Here is a 20785-nt window from a genome sequence, read left to right as displayed (position 1 = left end):
TAGAATTGCTCTTGAACGACAGGCGAGGCAATTTAACTCAGGGGCTGTAGCCTAGATCAATTTTTCTTCATGGGTGCAAAACACCTTCCCCCCGGGATTCGAACCACTGACCTCAAGCACTTCCAACTGCGCCATCAGAACCTTTTTATTGATGTTCTGCAACCAATTTATATTAGTAACAAGCTTTACTTCGGAGTGAGAGCAACAGAGAATACTCAAAAATGAAGAACAAAAGCGTGAAAAAGTCACTTAAGAAGTCAAAGAATGTTCTAGAAGAAAAGCGCAAGATTGTCAAGTGAAAAATTTGCATGAAAAAGACACGTTTACAATAATTGCTATGAACTTCGTTCAAAAGCAATTAAACATTTGTATTGCAAAGAAAGAATGGGTTGGTGCCATGGTTACATTCTGTGTCTATGGTTAAAAATAGAAGTGAGAAAACCTAGTTGGGTTCTCGCTCAACAGTTGAGCATAAGATACATTAGAAACCATTGAGCCGTCCCACATGAACAATGGAATAGGCGGTTTCTATTGCTTCGTTTTTTCGTAATGACTGACACACTCTGAGGCAGAGGAAGCAGCTTCGAAGAAGAGCGATTCTGGTATTTATACAAATAACGGAAATGTCTTCAGCCTACAGTTCTTTGCGTTTGTAGCGTATTTTAGCGGCGATTTGTTTTACAGCTCATATAGCTGTAGGTCCCGAGCTGCCAGTGCAAGCAAACACGAGCCGTTAAACGTTGTGCACTAAACATCAGACAATCTTTGAACGAATGAGTACTTTCTCATTCGTACTTTCTCATAGTACTATCTCAGAGTACTTTCTCAGAGTACTTTCTCATAGACCTGTGGCTTTGATTGATGTCAAGTCTTGCATCATCATCGACTGTGGTTGAGAAGAAAAGTTTCTCAAAAACAAAATATGTAAATTACCTACAATCTGTGTCGAAATTTCGTAATCAGGAAAATTTTTCTCTAGCTCCAGTTTTCTGACTTGGGATAATTTTGTTTTGGGAAATATATTGTGACAATCGATGCTCTTGGAAAATCGATTGTGTTGTTCTAATCAATTATTGAAATCAATTAATCGCCTATTATCGTAACTGCAATTAGTTTTTTCGGAATCCCTGTCCGCAAATGAAATCAATTTTGATAGAAAGTACGAAAATGTGAATGCAACTGCCATGTTCCAGCAAAACAGTTAAACTAAAGATCAACATGCCTTGTTCCAGCAAAAGGGATCTATTCTGTTTCGGCCATCCGTGCCTTTTATGCCCCTTAACATCTTATATGTTATGTAGCACGTTACTATGGGGGCGGGAAACAGAATAGATCCCGAAAAAACACCACTGTTGGAAGTAAACACAAAGGCCAGGAAGAATGTTGAAACATTACAATTGGGCCCGGGTGAAAAAGTAATTTCTCACAAACGTTTCTGGGAAGCAAGATGCCGCCATAGAAAATTCTCTGCTCTCGCAAATCAATTTTGTGTTTATTCCAGCGTTACAAAACGAGCATTTCATAAGAAATCACAGATGTTGTTGCCGGAAGGTACCCAAGGATATGGGAACAAAACTTTCTTGTTGCTAATAAATTCGAGAATCGCACCCTCAACTGAAATGGAGACCGATTTTTTTCCTGGAAAAAAAACGCAATGTCCCTTAAAGCTAAAAATGAGTCAAGTCTGACAAATGTAGAACCTATTGTTCCAAGATTTTTAATGGGGAAATATATATGCAAGGTCGGCATTTTTCGTTCAAATTTTCACTTTTATATTTGTATCGCAGCAAAAAAAACGTTATTTTATATCCCCTAGAGGCTACATTTCATTTTTATCTAAACCTACAAGATTTATCGCATGTTGTGAAATGGGTGCTATTTAAAATTGGAAGGGAAAAGGAAATATTGAGGGTAATAAATACTTTCGGATATTGAATAATTTCGTTGTGTTGGTATTGTTAATTGTATTAATGACTCGACTGCATCATCAACCTTATGTTCAGACAACGTTTTAAAAGCTTCCTATATATAATAATAATAATAACAGAATTTAGAGTCAGCGCCCAGGGAAAGGAATGTTCCCGGAGTTTCAGTTTTGTCAAAGAGTTATATCAGTTTAATAAGATTTCTGCAAAGTTCACATAGACAAGACAATCTCCATGTGCACATATTTTCAGGAGCGTAAGCTTCGGTGAAGAAACTTGTGTAGACTTCTGTTATCTTCCTTCTTCTGCTTGCGGCTGGTATAGAGTCCACACTTTGACCAACTTTTTGACCAATGAGGTTCGCAAGGTAGATGCCTCTAGTCCAGAAATCGCTCTCCTGTTTCTGTCTCGAGAGATTCCTGGTCTTGAAACGTCTTGTATCTCCCGTTCTTGTGTTCTGGTCATGCTGTTCGTTGACCTGTATGAAATTTTGCCATTCAATGTCGTATCTGCCACTGGCAATGTCCAGGAATAACAATAGCACGTGGAGCTCATGATCGATAGAGGATGGATATCTAGTCTGCGCAGTCTCTCTTTGATGTCAGTTGTCCTGTGGATAAGATCCATTTCGTAGCTCTAATCTGGATTGCTTCAACTTTTTTCAGATCTTGTTTGTTTGGTTTCCAGAGAATTGACCCGTATGAGATAATTGGTACGATATAACTCCGATATAGATTTTTCTTGGGTTGCCAGGCTGTTCCTCTTGCAACGTTCCTTTTGATGGTGAAGAAAGCTTTCAAAGCCTTTTCGCAGCGGTGGTTGGCGTTTGCTGTCCAGGTGAGATCCTTGTGGATCATGACTCCAAGGTCCTTTTCTTTTTATGACTTTCCAAGTTAATAAAAACGATCCATTTAATGTAACTTTCGTTTCTCCTTTTATATAGAGGACTTTGCATTTGCTGACGTTTAGTTTCATTAAATTTTCAGTGCACCATTTCCAGACTTAAGCAGCATCAATTTGCTTGGTGACGTTGTTTGTGCCAATGATTTTATAATCGTCGGCATATCCATAGCTATCGGACATAACGCATTGAGGCAGATCGTTGATGAAAAGAACGAAAGGTAGGGGCCCTAGTACAGAGCCTTGTGGCACGCCACTTCGAACTTTGAGCTCAGATGAAACTGCGTTTCCTTTTGTTTCCGTCCCTGCAGGTAGTTTTGACTATATGAGAGTATATAACTATTTCTGAGGTTTATCAGCTAAACTGCAGATTTTTAAGCTTTTTTTGCATTTTTTTGGCAAATTTCTTTGTTTCATCGCTTTCATTGAGAATCAAAGAGACGCGAAGCGACATTTTTGGCTCAAAATTTCCGTAGATACCAACATTTTGATTATTCATGGTTATAATTTTGTTAAATAGATGCAAAAAGACCTAAGAAAGATCAATTTTGTATTTTGTTTACCAATACTTGAACTTTTTTTCTTCAACAGAAAATTTTTTATGTGCCCTGATTGCTCTTTGAGTAAATTGGTGGTTCCAATTGCAGACAATTTTTTTGCTGTTAGGTGTACTTGTTTTAAAAAAGTTAGTTTTTATTTTAAATTTTTGTTCTGTTGGTTTTCTATAGAAACGATTATCTTTTTAAACTCAATTTTAACAAATTTCGTGAGTAATATTTGTAAAAATCAGATCACTCAGAAAAAAAAATTTTTGAATGGGCGCACTCTTTTTGTCGTTTCCCGATTTCGCACACTTATGGTTTTTTAAAAGTCGGTTCACGTTTTGATTACGTTTTTCGGTCTTCACAAGTCACGTCTCTCACGTTACGTTTTTGAATTAACCAACTCACTGTTTCTAATGAAAAAACTGATAAATTAAACGAATTACACTCAAAATGATAAATAAGGGCCAGATCAAATGAGAAAACATTAAGGAAACTCCATAAACTGACAAAAACTTGATCACTAGGTCATTGCAAATAAGGTGATAACAATTCTGCTCATCATCTGCCAGCTGTCATTTTTATAAGCTAAAAAACTTTTCTTTGAGCAATTTATTCGGAACTGCACATCCAAGAGAAAAATTTTGGCCATTCGGAAAACTTTTTTTCATGTTCAATCTATGCACAACTAATCACAAAAAGAAAAAACTTTTAGTAGAAGGCAAATAGAAGTTTATATTTCATAGCACATTAGACAAATTATGTTTTTTTGGGAAACAGTTTGGAAAAAGTTAAAATCTCGGTTTTTGTTGTTGCTTTCGATAGCAACGGAAGTTTTAGTTGCAGTTTACAAGCGAAAACAGATAGTTTTGGAACAAACTTGTGAAGTGTACGGACTGTACCAATGTCCATAATTTCCTCAGAAATGTGTTGATCACTCTCCGTGATATTTTGCCCCCTTGGTTTGAAAACCTCAATAATGCCAGTTCTAAATGACTTTTTCTGACAACCATCCAGTTTGCCGAGGAGATAATTTGTAGCACCACCCAAAACACTACACATTAAATCATTACACTTGTGACTAGAATTTGATACATTTACGAACGTTCAATGCTGGAATTTTGTAGTCTTATTAGGGGTAATAAAAGATGAATACGACTTGTAATTCGTTGTTTCACCGAATTTTCATGTGACTTGAAATTTAGTTTCCTGTCGAATATAACACCAAGAAATTATAACTCTTAGAATTTCTGCTAATATGGATTAATCTTTTTTCTTTGTAAACCTGATAATTAGTTCGCTTTGGATTTGTTGAGCATCGGATGTCACAAAGACAACTCAAAACTTGATCCGCACTATCATGACTGCTTACTAAGCAGGGAATTATATGTGTATTATTGTCGACATACGCAGTGACTAGACACTCAAATTTAAAAACTATATCCACTAATATAAGTGGATTTGATACGTTGAAGATGGGTTGACCCAAAACAATACATTGGGGGACTGTCAAGTTGGTTAGTCTAGCAACTGACTCAACTTTTGAGTTTTGTAAAGTTTTGTCGATCAGCCAGAAAATGTTCAAAGACGTTGATAATCTGAATGTCTATTGGGGAAACAATTGTTGCAAAACCGCTGATAATCGAGGACGGGCAAATAGTATCAAACGCTTTGGACATATTCATTTTAATCAAATGATCACAATCAAAGTCAGGCTTGTATTTCATTATATCAATCAGAATGTTCATCAGGGGAATTGACGTGGGCCCCTTTTTACAAAACTGGCTGTCCTTTCATGAGCAAGATAGACTTTTGGCAAAAAAAATCTTTTCGAAAAACCTAGATAAGATAGAGAGATAAGGATATTAGGCTAAAGGTAGCTTCAATTTTTGGAATTTTGGAACAGGGCCTATATGCAGTTTTCTAGGAATCTGGATAAATACCGCTATCTAAACAATGATTAAAAATGTGGGCTATTGATGCGGCCAAAGACAACCTGTTCTCTTTGAAAATACTACACGGCAATTCATCAGCCCACAGCCAGTGAGAGATATTCGTTTGAGATCAAAAATAATTTCACATAGGGCGACTTGTTGCACGGTAGTTCGGCCCCACCAAACTTGGGCATTTTGGGAGCATTGCGCGACGTGCTATTTCCCTAATAAAAGTTATTTAGACTGTCAATATCAAACAGCACATTTTCCCAGATATTTGTTCACTTGATGCCACCAATGACTTATAAGTCTTTGATTTTGCGCGTTGTGGAAGACAACCAATCTGATTTGACAAGAGACAAGTTCCGCATCAGCAAATCGCTTCTTGCGAACAAAGGCATTTTTCTTTTTCAAAGCAGTTTCATCGGCTGTATGACAAAAAAAACTTTCAGAGTTTCGAATTGTAACTCTGCGATGTTGGCAGCAAAAAAGTAAACAATTCTTAAAAGAATGTCCTCATTTGTATCCGCGTAATCCAAAAAGAAATCAAAGCTTGTTGAACTCAAAATGTAAGATAAGGAACTCTTGCATTTCAGCCGCTGATCAATGAATTACCGAACACTACGGCTATTCTCCCCGTGATTTGTTGTCAATGTTAGAGCTTTATGATCAGTTTTCAACGTTGTGACAAAGTTTCGAGTGTAACTGAAATAGGAGGGTTCGGAACAAAAAAATAATCTAGGATATTATTGTGATCTCTTGCAGACCCGTAAACGATAATATGAAACCCACTGCCATCGGTGATGAGAGATAAATAAAAATGTCTGAAACCAACACAGACAATTATAGACGCAGAACCGAACTCCACGCTGAGCTTTTCAATGGCATCATCGACGTGGTCCGCTAAACTTGAGGAACAGTTGGCAGCAGGCAGATAATAATTAACTGCTAATATAAAGTGTACTGCTGTCGTAGTAGTTTTTTTTCCAGAGGTTTTCAAGGATTTCGAAGAGCGCTCATCTTGAGGCGTTAATTGTTCACATGTGACCGAGTTATTACAGTACAAAGTAACGCCACCACCACAATCTTTTAAACTATTGGATAAGTCAAGGTCATGTCGACAAAAATCGAAACCGTTAATGGATAACAAGAAGTTCTCGATGTCTTTGTTCTACCAGGTCTCGGTGATACAGCATATAGGTATTTTTTGGTCAAAGATATAAACATCTGAGGGACTAACGGCGTTTGACTTCTTCAAGAATCTGGCACTGAGTAACTTTATGCTTGGGTATTGTATTCAATTTTGTAGAGAGGAGGTGTGCTCAAGCCATTGGTCTGGAGCAGTCGCTCTGAATAAAAATTTAATGTTCCTTTATCTCATATCACTCCTCTGTGTCCAACTTTCTAAAAGGTTTGATCTAGCCATAAGGCATTTTCTCTCCGGTTTCCGTTCGGTTCCTGACAGTTCTTTTGATATAAGAACTTTTTGCGGACATTGTTTCAGCTTATAGTTTGAACGGAGCAGCGCTCGGTACTATCATTCATTTGCAAGCTTTACAATAATATTCCTCAACCTGTCGCTATTTTTATTGTAGCGTCGAATTCTATAAACATCATCTATTGTAACATCTTCAATTAAGATAAACTTCTGAGCTTTATGGGCGTTTTTTTTTATCCCTCTGTATTCGTTTAAAGTGATTTCCATCGGATGAATCAGGCAAGCAATGTATACGTATCCCATAACTTCCCATTGATATGTTGTGAGCGATGTTTATTTTACTAGAACATTCAACAATTTCATTATATAATACACTATTGGGCTCCGTTACGGCTGCCTTAACAACCTTTACTAAATCGATAGTTGATTGTATTTTAGTATTAACTTCATCCATGGCCAATTTTTCAGTTAAAAGTACCTTTAACATATCTTGTGCTGGAGTAATACAAGATTCTTGACACCATAGAATGCTCTTCGTTTGCTGAATAACATTGAAGGCATCCATTGAGACACGACACCATGTCACATAAAACCGATGGTAGCAAAGCTCACATTCAATCCACTGTTCGTCTGACTTCTTCTAGCACAAAGAAAAACTGTCCTTCGCTCATTTCCCATCGTTTACAGAATCCAATCGCTGACCTCGTGTATTTGGCATAATTTATCTCAAACTATTTAATAAGTTTATCACAACGACCAGGTTGAAATTTTAATAACATAGGACGAAATTTTTTAAAATTTTTTAACGAAAAATCAAGTTTTGGCGTGGAAATAAAAAAATTGAAAAAAGGAGCCAAAAATATAAAATTGGAAAATATCAAAATGCCTTAATTTCTTCCCTATTGCCTATGAGTTCTTAGAGTAATATTTGACAAAAATTACCCAATTGTTGTTCTCTGTGGCTTTATTGGTTTGAGATTGAATTACTTTGTACAACTTTTTTTATTTTGTAGACTTGATGATACAACAGATGCAGTATTTGAATTTCACTAAAATCTGTTTGTTTGAATAAAAAGATCAAACAAAAAAACTTACAGAAACAAAATGAAACGAACGAGATTTTGCGTTGCATAGAGTCTTCCATCATACTGTTGAGTTTGTCAAAAGCTTCATTTTTTTTCTGAGATGAAAATATTTTTGACTGTCAAATTTTTCAAGCTCAAAATGATGCTTTAGCAACCTATCTCTTCTTCTAATTATTCTATCCTTCCCTTTTATAAAAGCTTGGTTTCTTTTGTTTTCGAGTTTTCGATGTTCACACTTTTCAAATAGTTTTTTTAAAATCATTTAAGATACACTGGAAACATGTTGAGCTATCATTTTTTTTAAGAAAAAGCCATTTTAAAGTGTAGGTAAGTGAATTAGCCCTCGAAAAATAAGAAAAATACGACTTTATCCGTGTTTTTCATTGCCTTTAAATACAGGATTTTACGTTAAGTTTGAAGAAAATCAATCCAATTAAATTGTACGTAGCCATAACTAAATGAGTAATAGCCGACCTTGACCAATTGACCCACATCGGGATTGAAATATAAAAAAATAAGAAGAGATAAAAATTGAGAGTAAGCTTACCAAGTGTCCAAAAGTTTTCATTTGGGTGTGAAATTTCAGTTAATTTCTGTATTTTGTGAGCTGTCTGGTAATTACAATAATTGCTAACAAAGCGTGTTAAAATTGAGTTTAAAAACCTGAAAAGGTTCTTATTGAAAAGGTTCTTTTGTCTGCTATTGGAACCACGAATTTCTTGAAACAGCAATCAAGTAACCATCTCGGAAACATGAAAAAATCTGTTTTTGGAGAAAAAATGGTAAATTCGACTATTGGCAAAAACAGTTACAAAATGTGCCTTTTTTAGGTGTTGTTACTCCTCTGAAACAAATTTATTCCACAGAATCCGTCAATATTTGGTATCAAAAGAAATTTTTGAGCAAAAACTGTCTTTTCGCGTTGTTTTTATTCTCATTGATTCGAAAAAATATGAAAAAGCTTAAAAATCTGCGATTTAGCAGAAAAACCTCAGAAATAATGTAAAACTCGGACTTTTTTAAGGATATTATTCAAAAAACACTGTCTTATCATAAGGTTCTCATTAACCTCGAAGCATCTATACAATGTTATAAACGTTCCATTATACAACAATTACATAACAATTGTAACAACACCCCAACCCCCAATTTTTTTCATTTTCTTCTCTTTCTCTCAAAATTGTTTTTTTTATAGGTCATTTGAATTGATAATAACTGGCAATTAACATCTGGCCCACAATTGAACTTCTTATAATACTCTACTCCATTGTTTGGGTTAATTTTCTACACGAATTTAAACTTTTCATTTGTTGCTCTTCCTGAAATTAACCCTCTGTGAAAATTTGTTTTTCATTGTGACATAATTGATAAAGCAATGGATGTTCATCTGGTAAAATTATGTTAACATGAGGGCTTTGAAAACATTAGTTTTGCAGAATAAAAAAATCGTACTCAAGTTTGCTACGGAACAAAGCATCAAATTGAGCTTCGATTAATTGACAGTCAAAAAATATTTTCAACTCAGAATAGACGAAGTTTTTCACAAACTTGAGACGAATGTTGGAATATTCTGTGCTACGCAAAACTTCGAGCGAGTCATCTTGCCGTATTCTGAAAATTGTTTTTGTGAGAAACTTCAGTCTAATTACCAAAATGTATATGTACAACCTGGGGCATGGGAGAGAAACACGTGAATTCTAAATGAAGTTATTCCGGTTGACAGTGTAAATATATGAAGGAGAAAAGGTAATTCGTCAGTGAGCGAGAAAAAAATAATGAAACAGCGTGGCATTTGAAAGTGTCAATTTTTATGCAAAGCGGAAATCCCTCCAATTGCTTTAATAAAAAAAATTTATCTTATAAAAACTTATTTGAGACACTTATCACCAGGTTTGCAAAAGTTATATGCGCACATTCAGGGAGTTTTATTTTTTTAGTGTTTTTTAATAATATTTGAAGATTTTGCTAGCGTTAGCATGGTTTTCACATTCCAACAGTACTTGAATTCTTTTCTCAATACAATGAACAAGCATCAAAGTTTTGCACAAATTTAGTTTTCATCAGATTTAAGCGTCATGACCATTGAGTAGATGTTGGATAAGAGCATGAGGAATCGCTGTTTTCTGTGGGACAGCTGTTTTTGCTTTTCAAGAGCTGGATAAAAAATCTTTTATCAGCATGAAAAAAGAATCGTTAGCGAAAATTTCTACTCACAGGTTAAAATAATTTTGCGGTCATCCCGTGAATAAAAACTTTTGCAACAGTTGGTGAGGTGGTATTTCAAAAAAAGTTTAGCAAAAAATTCAGGATCACTTTCTCGTAAAAATCAGGTTCCTGTCGAAAAGATTCTGAGAATTACTGTAGAGCGCAATCCATTGATAGTATTGATCTTAAGCCGAAATTCTTAAGGATCACAGTGTGCTTTCAAGAAGTGCAGAGGTTTGAGAATGAAATTTTTCTCGGAAAATTTTTGACCGAAGAAAACAGACGTCACATTCGTACTGATAGAAACATGTAAATGATAACATGTAAAGCACCATTTTCAAACATTGCTGTATTATCAGCTAAATAGAGTTCTTTTGCTTGCTTCAGTGTTTTGCTCAAAAATTTACAAAAAAAATTATATTAAGAAAGGGTATCAAAAAACAGAGTGAAATCTTTTTTAGATGGGTGGATGGCACAAATAAATTGAAAACCCTCCTCCGCAACACTCTGAAATTCCGTGGAAAAAGGACAGCTAAAAACTTTAAAGGCCAGTCTCGTTCACCACCAGATCCGTCACCCCATTTTTGGCGACAAATACTTGCAATTTTTTCAAAAAAATTGGAGTTTCTCTTATAATATAGAAAAAAACAATTAACACCGATGTACCGATAAAAACGTTTAGTTTATAACATTTTAAGAGCCATTTCGAGCATTCTTGTAACATAGGCTAAATAGAGTCATATAGGAAAAACACAATGAAAGACTTGTGTTTTCTGATGTCTGTAAGATTTGCCCATGAAATAGCTGTTATGTAAAGTATGAGAAAAAACCACTGTGTTAATTAATCTTCACAATTTTTTTGTAAGCAGCTGCTGGTTTTTCATTCTGTTTTTTGTCTGGTTACCTTTGTGTGTTTTTGTTACCTTTGTGTATTTTTGTGTGTTTCTCATTTGTTTTTTTTTTTAGTAATTTTTGTTAAATCTTGTCCACAATACTCGCAAGTCAGAACATATATTCGATATTATATGAACGAATTTATGTTGTTTTTCAAATGCCAGTTATAAACCTTCAGTTCCTAACATTTTAAACGCCGTTTCTAACTTTCTTGTAAAATAGGCTAAATAGAGTTATATAGGAATAATTTGGTTTGGTTTGATTTAGTTCTGTACATAAAAAATTGCATGAAAAATTTACCAAAAAATTGAAATCAAAAACAGAAAAAACTCTTTCCAATAGATGTATGTGGTACAGATAAAGGGTAGACACTCCTCTGTACCTCACTTTTGTGATAATATTTCATAAAAATCGAGCTAATTTTTTAAAAGTCCGGATTTTTTCTCCACCAAAAAAGATCACATAAATCTGAGAAACAAATATTTGCAATCTTTGCAGAAAAATTTGAAGTGTCTTGAAAGCAGTTAGACAACCAGAACCTATAGCATAACATGATGTAATGAGTTGATTGATCTGTTAAAAAGAAATTTGCAGGTAAATTTTGTTGATACTTCAACTTTAACTGACTTCAGTATTTTTATGATGCACTGTTTTCAGAACTTTATTATAACCAATGGTATTTAATGCAGAATTGAAACTTAATGCAGAATGTCTGTCATTTGCAATCCATTTTTGTGTTTTTTTCCTTTGTTTTTTTACTAACTTTCATTAAAACTTGTCCACAATACTCGCAAGTCAGAACAGATATTTGATAATATATGAACGAATTTATGCTGTTTTCAAATGCCAGTTATAAACCTTCAGTTCCTAACATGTTAAGGGCCGTTTCTAACTTTCCTGTAACATAGGCTAAATAGAGTTATACAGGAAAAATTTGGTTTGGTTTGATTTAGTTCTGTTCATAAAAAATTGCATAAAAAATTTACCAAAAAATTGAAATCAAAAACAGAAAAAACTCTTTCCAATAGATGTATGTGGTACAGATAAAGGGTAGACACTCCTCTGTAAATCATTTTTGTGAAAATATTTCATAAAAATCGAGCTAATTTTTTAAAAGTCCGGTCTTGTTCTCCAACAAAAAGATCACTTAAATCTGCGAAACAAATATTTGAGAACTTTGCAGAATAGTTTGAAGTGTTTTGAAAGCAGTTAGACAACCAGAACCTATAACATAACATATGGTAATCAGTTGGTTGATTTTACAAAAAGAAATTTGCAGGTAATTTTTGTTGATAATTGAATTTTAACTGACTTCAGTATAATTATGGTGCACTGTTTTTCAAATTTTATTATAACCAATGGTATTTAATGCAGAAATGAAACTTAATACAGAATGTCTGTCATTTGCAATCCATTTCTGTGTCTTTTTCATTTGTTTTATTACTAACTTTCATTAAAACTTGTCCACAATACTCGCAAGTCAGAACAGATATTTGATAATATATGAACGAATTTATGCTGTTTTCAAATGCCAGTTATAAACCTTCAGTTCCTAACATTTTAAGGGCCGTTTCTAACTTTCTTGTAACAAAGGCTAAACAGAGTTACACAGGAAAAACTTGGTTTGGTTTGATTTAGTTCTGTACATAAAAAATTGCATGAAAATTTACCAAAAAATTGAAATCAAAAACAGAAAAAACTCTTTCCAATAGATGTATGTGGTACAGATAAAGGGTAGACACTCCTCTGTACCTCACTTTTGTGATAATACTTCATAAAAATCGAGCTAATTTTTTAAAAGTCCGGTCTTGTTCTCCACCAAAAAAGATCACTTAAATCTGAGAAACAAATATTTGCAAACTTTGCAGAAAAACTTGAAGTGTCTTGAAAGCAGTTAGACAACCAGAACCTATAACATAACATATTGTAATCAGTTGGTTGATTTTTTAAAAAGAAATTTGCAGGTAATTTTTGTTGATATTTGAATTTCAACTGACTTCAGTATTTTTATGGTGCACTGTTTTTCAAATTTTATTATAACCAATGGTATTTAATGCAGAGTTGAAATTTAATACAGAATGTCTGTCATTTGCAATCCATTTTAGTGTGTTTTTTATTTGTTTTTTTAAGTAACTTTCATTAAAACTTGTCCACAATACTCTCAAGTCAGAACAGATATTTGATAATATATGAACGAATTTATGCTGTTCTCAAAAGCCAGTTTTAAAACTTCAGTTCCTAACATTTTAAGGGCCGTTTCTAAAATTCTTGTAACATAGGCTAAATAGAGTTATATAGGAAAAACACAATGAAAGATTTGTGTTTTCTGCTGTCTGTAAGATTTGCCCAAGAAATAGCTGTTATGTTAAGTATGAGAAAAGCCACTGTGTCAATTAACCTTCTCATTTTTTTTTGTAAGCAGCTGGTTTTTCATTGTGTTTTTTGTCTTGTTACGTTTTGCACTGTTTTAGAAAAAAATTGTTGCTCGTCTTCGGAATTTCCAAAAAGACTCAAAATTGTCTTCGTTATATTTTCTTTCAGTCTTGTTGGCAATTTTTTGGTGTTTAGTAGAATTGCATGTCAAGATTAGTGACACTTATCTCTAGATTTGCAAAAGCATATATGTTACGTTTCCATATAATTAACGTCCCTTGTTGATATTGGAAAATGTTGCTGGAATTAACAAAATTTTCTTCCAAAAATTAGTTTACAGTTTATTTGATTTTTTCTGAAAACCTCGTAAGCATCAAATCACTAAGGTGGATGTTATATGTGGGCATGACTATGCACTGTTCCCTGCGGTACAATTTTTTTTGGTTCTGGAGAGCTGGAGCTGGATAATAAAAAATTTGTAATCATAAGTTTAAGTCTTTTGGAGGGAAAGCTACATATTCGTTGAAAATGAATTTTAGGGCAACCAGTGAGCAAAAAAATTGTGCAATTATTATTTCAAAAAAAAAGAATTTGCCAAAAGATCACTATCTCATAATATTAAGGTACTTTTCAAAATGACTCTGAAAAGTACAGTGGAGCTCAATCCACGGAGAATATTGATCTGAAGCTGAAATTCTCAAGGTTCAGAATGTGTTCTCTTTCAAGACATGCAGAGGTTTGTGAGAAAGAGGTTTTGTCTAGTAATTTAATAAATAAACAAATGTCACAGATATTGACATTTAGTATGTAACATTTTAAGGCCATTTGTAACATTTTTGTAACATAGGCTTAATAGAGTTGTTTAGGAAGAACGTTTGGTTTAGTTTTTTACATAAAATTTTGCAACTTTATGGAGAATGGAAACTCTTTTCCTTTATGATCTTGTTTTGAAATTAAATTTCTGCCAACTGTAATAATACTTTTTGTATTTTTGATCTCTTAATTAAATTTCATCAAAAACTTCTTCAGAAAGTTCTCAGATCAGAACAGATATTTGATAATTTTTGAACGAATTTGAAACGTTGTTAAATGACAGTTATCTGTTTTTTTGGTAGCTTCTCCCGAAGATTTTCTCAAATGATAGCTATTATCTTCATTGCAAGCCAAATCACTGCTTCAAGTAATCATCTCAACAATTTTATAAGTAGCTGATTCTTCAATGTGTTTATTGTCTTGTTACCTTATGTCATTTTTTGGGAACGAAAAGTCGCTCGGCTTTCAAGTTTCCCAAGAGTCTCAAAATTGACTTTGTTATATTTTCTTTCAGTCTTGTTGCCACATTTCTGGCTGTTTTACAGAAGTGTATGTCAAGATCAGAGATAATTAGATTCAGGCTTGCAATAGCTTGTATATTCCGATTCCGAAATATTTAACGTCTCATGTTGATATTTGAGAATGTTGCTGGCATTGGCATTTTTTTTCAAAACTACATTACAGCATTGCATGGCCAAGCGCTGTTCCCTGTAGGACACATCTTTTTGATTGGTTCTGAAAAACTGTATAATAAATCTTTTAAACGCACGGGTTGAATTCTTTAGGCGAAAAATTTTTGACGTATTGAGGAAAATAATTTTTTGGGCAACCAACAGATAACATTCAGAGCTTACATCTTTTTAATCAGTCGATTTAATTTAGAAATGGAAAGTTGTTTTAGTGTTTTCAATTTTCAACTTTCTTTCATTGTTTCTTGTACGCTAGGGTACACTGTAATTCAGTTTTTTGTCGTTATCAATGTCCTTTTTATGGAGAATTGAAACTCTTTTTTTTGTCTTTTGTCTATTTAATATATTTTTTTATTTACAAATTTTTCAATCTTCATACAGTTTTTTCGATCTCCATTATACAGTTTGTGGCCCTTTAAGTAGATTTAATCTCATTTGTATCCAATCCACAAATTTTCCTTACCATTTGAAATACAGCTGTTTTTACTTCTTGATGGTATTGTCATTGATTTGATAAGGAGCAACATCAATCCATGAAAACAAGAGTTCTTTTTACGCAGATGATGCATTTCTGAGACCAAAAACAGTTACGAACAGGAGGTGGTCTATTCACTTTAAATGGATAGAAATCTCTGACAGTTTACCGGTGTCGCTGCGATCTCTGTCCCTGGTGTTTTCTATTGACATTTCTGTGAAGAGAATAGTTATATGAAATAAACATTTTCTGAAGTAGAATCTCCTTTCATTTCAGCTATTTGGCAAAAATAATAAAAATAATTTGAAAAAAAAGTTGTCAATTGGCCCGTGAAGGCGTTAGGTACCGTCAGATAGGCACCGTCAATTAATTGTTTTGCAATGCTTTTCCTTGGCAGTCGGAAAATTTTTGAATGTAATTAGCGTTTAATGGGACTATTTTAGGTTCGCGACTGAATAAGAACAAACAAAAACTCGATGTGCCTCAAAAACTATATTCCATTTCTGTTGAGCCATGAGACAAAAAGTATATAGTTTCAAGGCGTGTCACATCCTTGGTAAGTCACCAAATCCAGCATATCCAACTGCAATCATTGTCAAATTTTTTATATTTTAACGAAACAATGGAGATATTTGGCCGCAAGCCATGGTTAGATCAAACTAATAATCCTTCGAATGGTCGTGGAGTCTTAATCAAGGAGCGTGTCCCCAGAATTGAAAAAGACTTAAAAGAGCACGCAGAATCTCTTGGCTTTATTACCACTACATTCAATTGCAATGTGAAGGTCTTCAAGAAGAACACAGAAGGTGTTTTTCGCAGTGTTGTTGAAAAAAAGTATTACAGCCGTTGATGACATAAAAGAGGTAGCGGTGACTAAGAAAAAGCATCCTCCTCATACCAAGACAGCAGCCGGGTTTTTTTGTCTTGAGAAAACGCCAAGGCAAATTGACATCCAGAGCTTCAATGCAAAAAGATCGAGAGAATCTTCAAGTGAAATCAGTGCTGATTTGAAGTCACAGCGAGTGCCAAACAAGGCATAGCTTTTTTGCGGTCAAACTTCCATTGGTGGTTTTTTCTTAATAAGCGACGTTAAGCCAGCGAAAAAAAATCTAAGACAAAAAAGTTTAACTGCAAAAGGTAACGGGAAAACTTGTAAACAAAACAATGTTCTTTTTCTGAGTACCAAGCCGAGGCTAATAAAGAAACAGTGAATTGCAATATCATTGGACTTAATATTAGGACTTTAAGGTGTCGTTTTGACGAATTGGTAACCTTTGTAGACGATTTTGGTACAAAGCTGGATCTGATAGGCCTTACGGAAACCTGGCTGGCAGAGGAAGATCCGGTAGTAATATATCACTTCGAAGGATATCACCCAATCATTTCTAAATCCCTCAATGACTCGCGAAGAGCTGGTGGAATTGGCTTCTATGTAAGAAACGATCTCCTACACATAACAATTAAACAATCGAATACCATCGAATTGAAAATTTGATAATCGAAATTGGCATTGACGGAAACAAGAAACGTTTTTGCCTGATTTGCAGACCACCAAATTCCCGGTTGACAAAATTTCTGGATGCCTTTGAGAACTTGTTGCTGTTTTTAAACAATTTAAACGGCGAGACCATTATACTTGTTGATGTGAATATTGATATACCTAAGCAATGTTATGAAACTGAACAATATCTCAAATCATTTCAAACATTTGATTTCCAAGTGCAAAATTGCGAACCGACTAGAGTCACGCCATCAACCATGGGAAAATATATAGCAACTGAAACTATCACAACAACTAAGAGTGATCATTTTGCAATTCAGGGGGTGTTCACCAGCAATACCAAAAAGCTAGTTATCAAGGAAGAACCAAATTGGCAGCGAGACATTTCAAAGCTAAAGGGTGAAAACAGTCTTAAATTTTTGTTCGTGCGGGACCAAAGTCTGCGAAAAACTGATCTTGATAACGTCACTGCCGAAGATATTTAGATATTTACATTGAAATATTGAAATCAATAATGGATACAATTCAAAAGTTTGCACCTTTGCGTGAAGTCAATTGTTAAAGAAAAGGCATTTGGATAACAAACAATATGAAGAACGCGATCAATAAAAGGAACAAATTTCTTCATTTATGGCTGAATTCTCCGACCGATAAAAACAAACTTTGATATCAGCGTTCAAGGAATGATGTAACACAAAAAATCCGCACGCAGATAAAAATAGAGAATATGAAAAAATAGGAACCAATCCATGTCGTCGGGAACTTTTTCAAATTTTCCGCTCTATAACTAATTATGATATGGTCAATCACAAAACTCCAAAAAAAGACAAAGTGAATGATTGTTTTGCGAAAATTGGTAGAACGGTATCGGATAGGATACAGCAAGCGTCTGAAACGTTTTCAGTGGAAAAAATTGTTGGGTCGATGCCTCTTTTCCCAACAAATTGTGATGAGATAGCAAATATTTTATCCCACATGAAACACAAAAAAAGTTTTGGTAACGATGGCATTTGTAATGAAAGTTTCATATGTTGCTCGCCATTCCTTGAACCGTATTTTGCTTTAGCTATTAACAAATTCTTTGAGAAAATTTTTCTCCATAATGCCTCAAAATTGAAAAAAAATCTCACCATTATACAAAAAAGGAAACTACTTAAAGTATACAAAAAAGGAAACTACTTAAATTGTCGAAATTACAGACCAATCAGTCTTTTGAATTGTTTCTCAAAAGTTTTTGAAAATGTTCTCTATATTAAGATGTTTAATTTTTTGTGACTAAAAACCTGTTCAACCAACGACATTTCAGATTCTGTTCTCACCGCGCCTGTGCACATGCTATAGCAAAAATAACTGATTACATCAGAGAAGGTATTGAGCGTGGACAGCAAGGGCATGCAATTTTTCTGGATCTTTCAAAAGCTTTTGATACGCTGGATCATAAAATTTTCTTGGAAAAACTAGAGAGATACGGATTCCGTGAGCCAAATCTAAAAATATTGATAAATTACATGTCCGATAGAGCTCAGTATTTCTGTCATCGAAGGAAATGTACTGGAACAATAGTAATTGAAACTTGTGTTCCTGAGGGCTCAATCCTGGGCCCGTTTTTGTTTGTCGTTTATATCAACGACCTATCAAATCAAATTAAGCAAAGCAGAGTTAGTCTCTTTGCTGATGATACAACACTAGTGGGTTCCGGCAAGGAATTCGATGTTTTTAATCAAGAACTGATCCCTTTGATTGACTGGTTCAAATGGAACAAACTATCAGTGAACTACTCAAAGTGCACATTAATTCATTCCGGTAAAAATCGCAAGTCAGCGGCATATTCAAATTTAAGGATTAAGAAATAGCTACAGGTCACAAATGCAAGTACCTTGGAGTTTATCTGGACCCGAAGCTGACGTACAAAGAAGACAAATTGTATATAACGAAGAAATTGAACAAATTTTGTGGCATTTTATACCGAGTTTAAAATTTTAAACCTTTTCAACATTAAACACATTTTGACGTTTTATCATTCCTATGCGAAATCAATTGTAACTTATGGTCTTCTGATATATGGAAGTGCTTGAAAAATAGCCTTACAGCATCTTGAAAACTGCCATAGAAGGATAATTCGAGCTATCTTTTTCAAACGAAAAATAGATCCCCTTCGTAACATCTATGAGCAGGACAACTTGTTAACATTTTTCGATTTGTGTTTCTGTGAAGTTTTCAAAGAACTTCTACTACTATTAAGATCCAAATTGCCCCTAAAAATCCCCACTGAAAGCTCTGGTCTGGATCCTGTCTATAATACTCGTCGCAAAGAACAGATTACGCTCTCAATACAGTAGGACGCGCACTAAGGAAAAGTCACTAGAAAACACGCTCCGAAAAGCATACAACTGTTTAAAAAGCGCAGACTTGCTACCACCCAATATAAATTTGTGCTCTAATTTGAGCGTCGCTTTTTTTCAAAATGCTTGCTAAAACTTTTATACCAGACGAAAATACTTTGTTTGAATTATTTTCTATGATCTATGATTTCATTTATAAATTAGCCAAGAACTTTATATCTCTATGGCCATCAACTTTGAAGAGCCAAATAGCTCATTCATTTTTGTTACATATTGTTTGGCTGACATATTTGTATTGGGCTTATCATAAAATGCTGTTATTTCAACAATCGGTTAAATAAACTTTACTTTACTATAGTTTGATTCAAATCCTACTGCTAGCAGAAAGTATTTGTGCTGAGCTAACTGTTACTGCTGCCTTTTGGACAAACAGATTTTGAGAATTTACTGTGCTTGATATGGCTGACCCGCGCTCTTCTACATTTCTGACTTAACTGTCTTTTGACTTACAATTTTGACAAAAATATGATCAAAAATAGATGTTTGATTTTTTAAAAAAACGTTTCACAGCCAAACTAATAATTGAATTAATTAATGCCAAGCCTCATTACGAAAAGATCTGCGTTGAAAAGACTGAGAGAACAAAACAACAACAAAAAGCAAAAACGAAAATTTCACGGCAAAAAATCAATATCTAAATTTTAAAGCAACTAGTAGCAACGTCAAATTACAATCAGAGAAAACACTAACTACATAATTTTATTGTCTCCTAATTACACACCAAATGGGACTTTTTCTAATGAGACTAGGTAACAAGTCGACAAAATTAAGAAATAATGAGGAGAAATTCAAAAATCAACCATAATTTTTTAAACCAAAATAAGTCCTAGTTAATGAATCCAATAGGAGCTGTCCTTGGCTGTAGACTAAGCCATAGGAACGGACTATAGATGCAGAGAAACTCAAAAACTTACAAACAACAAAGTACAATCATTGCAAAAACACAAATTAGTGAAGCCATTGAAATCATTAGCTATTATCTGAGTATAATGTTTTTTTTTGTTTCAATTTCTAATGATGCTATTTCAGCTTAAATTATACTTAAAGAATAAATAGGTTCAAATGAACCACATTTGAAAATCATTAGGGTTACCCGATTGTGCTAAAAGTGGAGAAGAAGAAACACAAAAACACCACTCACATAACTTTTTATGATAACGCATATTGTCCATTAAACAAAACATCAGTAAACATGTTAATTTTTAAAATACAGCAAAAGGTATGTGACCTATGAATGATGAGAATATGTTGCAAGCTGACAAAAACGACAACAAAAATTTTTTTAAAAATGAAAAATCCTTAGAACCTAAAATTGTATAATTTTATATACTTTAGACTATTCGCTATACACTTTCGGTAACATTATTCAATCAATCCTCAATTACAAGCCTCTGAGAATTGTCAGCAATTTACGGCTGCCTAAACAATAAAAAAAAACAAACTTTTCAGTAAAAATTTTGATACTTTTGATTAATTTTTAACAGCAATGGGATTCTTTTTTTTAACTTGAGTCCAATATATCAACAAACAGAATAAATACATTAAAACAACGAAATTTTTTGTGCCTCGATAAGACGGCGAGGATGTTTTTCATCGATAACCCATCAAT

The 20785-nt window shown here is 34.0% G+C and overlaps 2 protein-coding genes across 2 annotated transcripts in view; both read right to left on the bottom strand.

The window, feature by feature from the left end:
* The window catches only part of LOC142342839 (small nuclear ribonucleoprotein F-like), a 537554-nt gene extending 530061 nt beyond the window's left edge, over window positions 1-7493 (bottom strand). The window contains exon 1 of the mRNA XM_075394442.1: window positions 7473-7493. The gene's annotated coding sequence lies outside the window, so the exon portion shown is untranslated. The remainder of the gene's footprint in view (window positions 1-7472) is intronic.
* Window positions 1-7493, bottom strand: part of LOC142342838 (vesicle transport protein GOT1B-like) — a 456129-nt gene extending 448636 nt beyond the window's left edge. The window contains exon 1 of the mRNA XM_075394441.1: window positions 7474-7493. The gene's annotated coding sequence lies outside the window, so the exon portion shown is untranslated. The remainder of the gene's footprint in view (window positions 1-7473) is intronic.
* Window positions 7494-20785: the final 13292 nt, after the last annotated feature.

The sequence above is a fragment of the Convolutriloba macropyga genome, chromosome 7, assembly GCF_964194025.1.
Source record: "Convolutriloba macropyga chromosome 7, txConMacr16.3, whole genome shotgun sequence".
Classification (NCBI taxonomy): domain Eukaryota; kingdom Metazoa; phylum Xenacoelomorpha; order Acoela; family Convolutidae; genus Convolutriloba; species Convolutriloba macropyga.
Note: the sequence above shows the minus strand (reverse complement) of the source record. Positions and strands in the feature narration are given on the sequence as shown.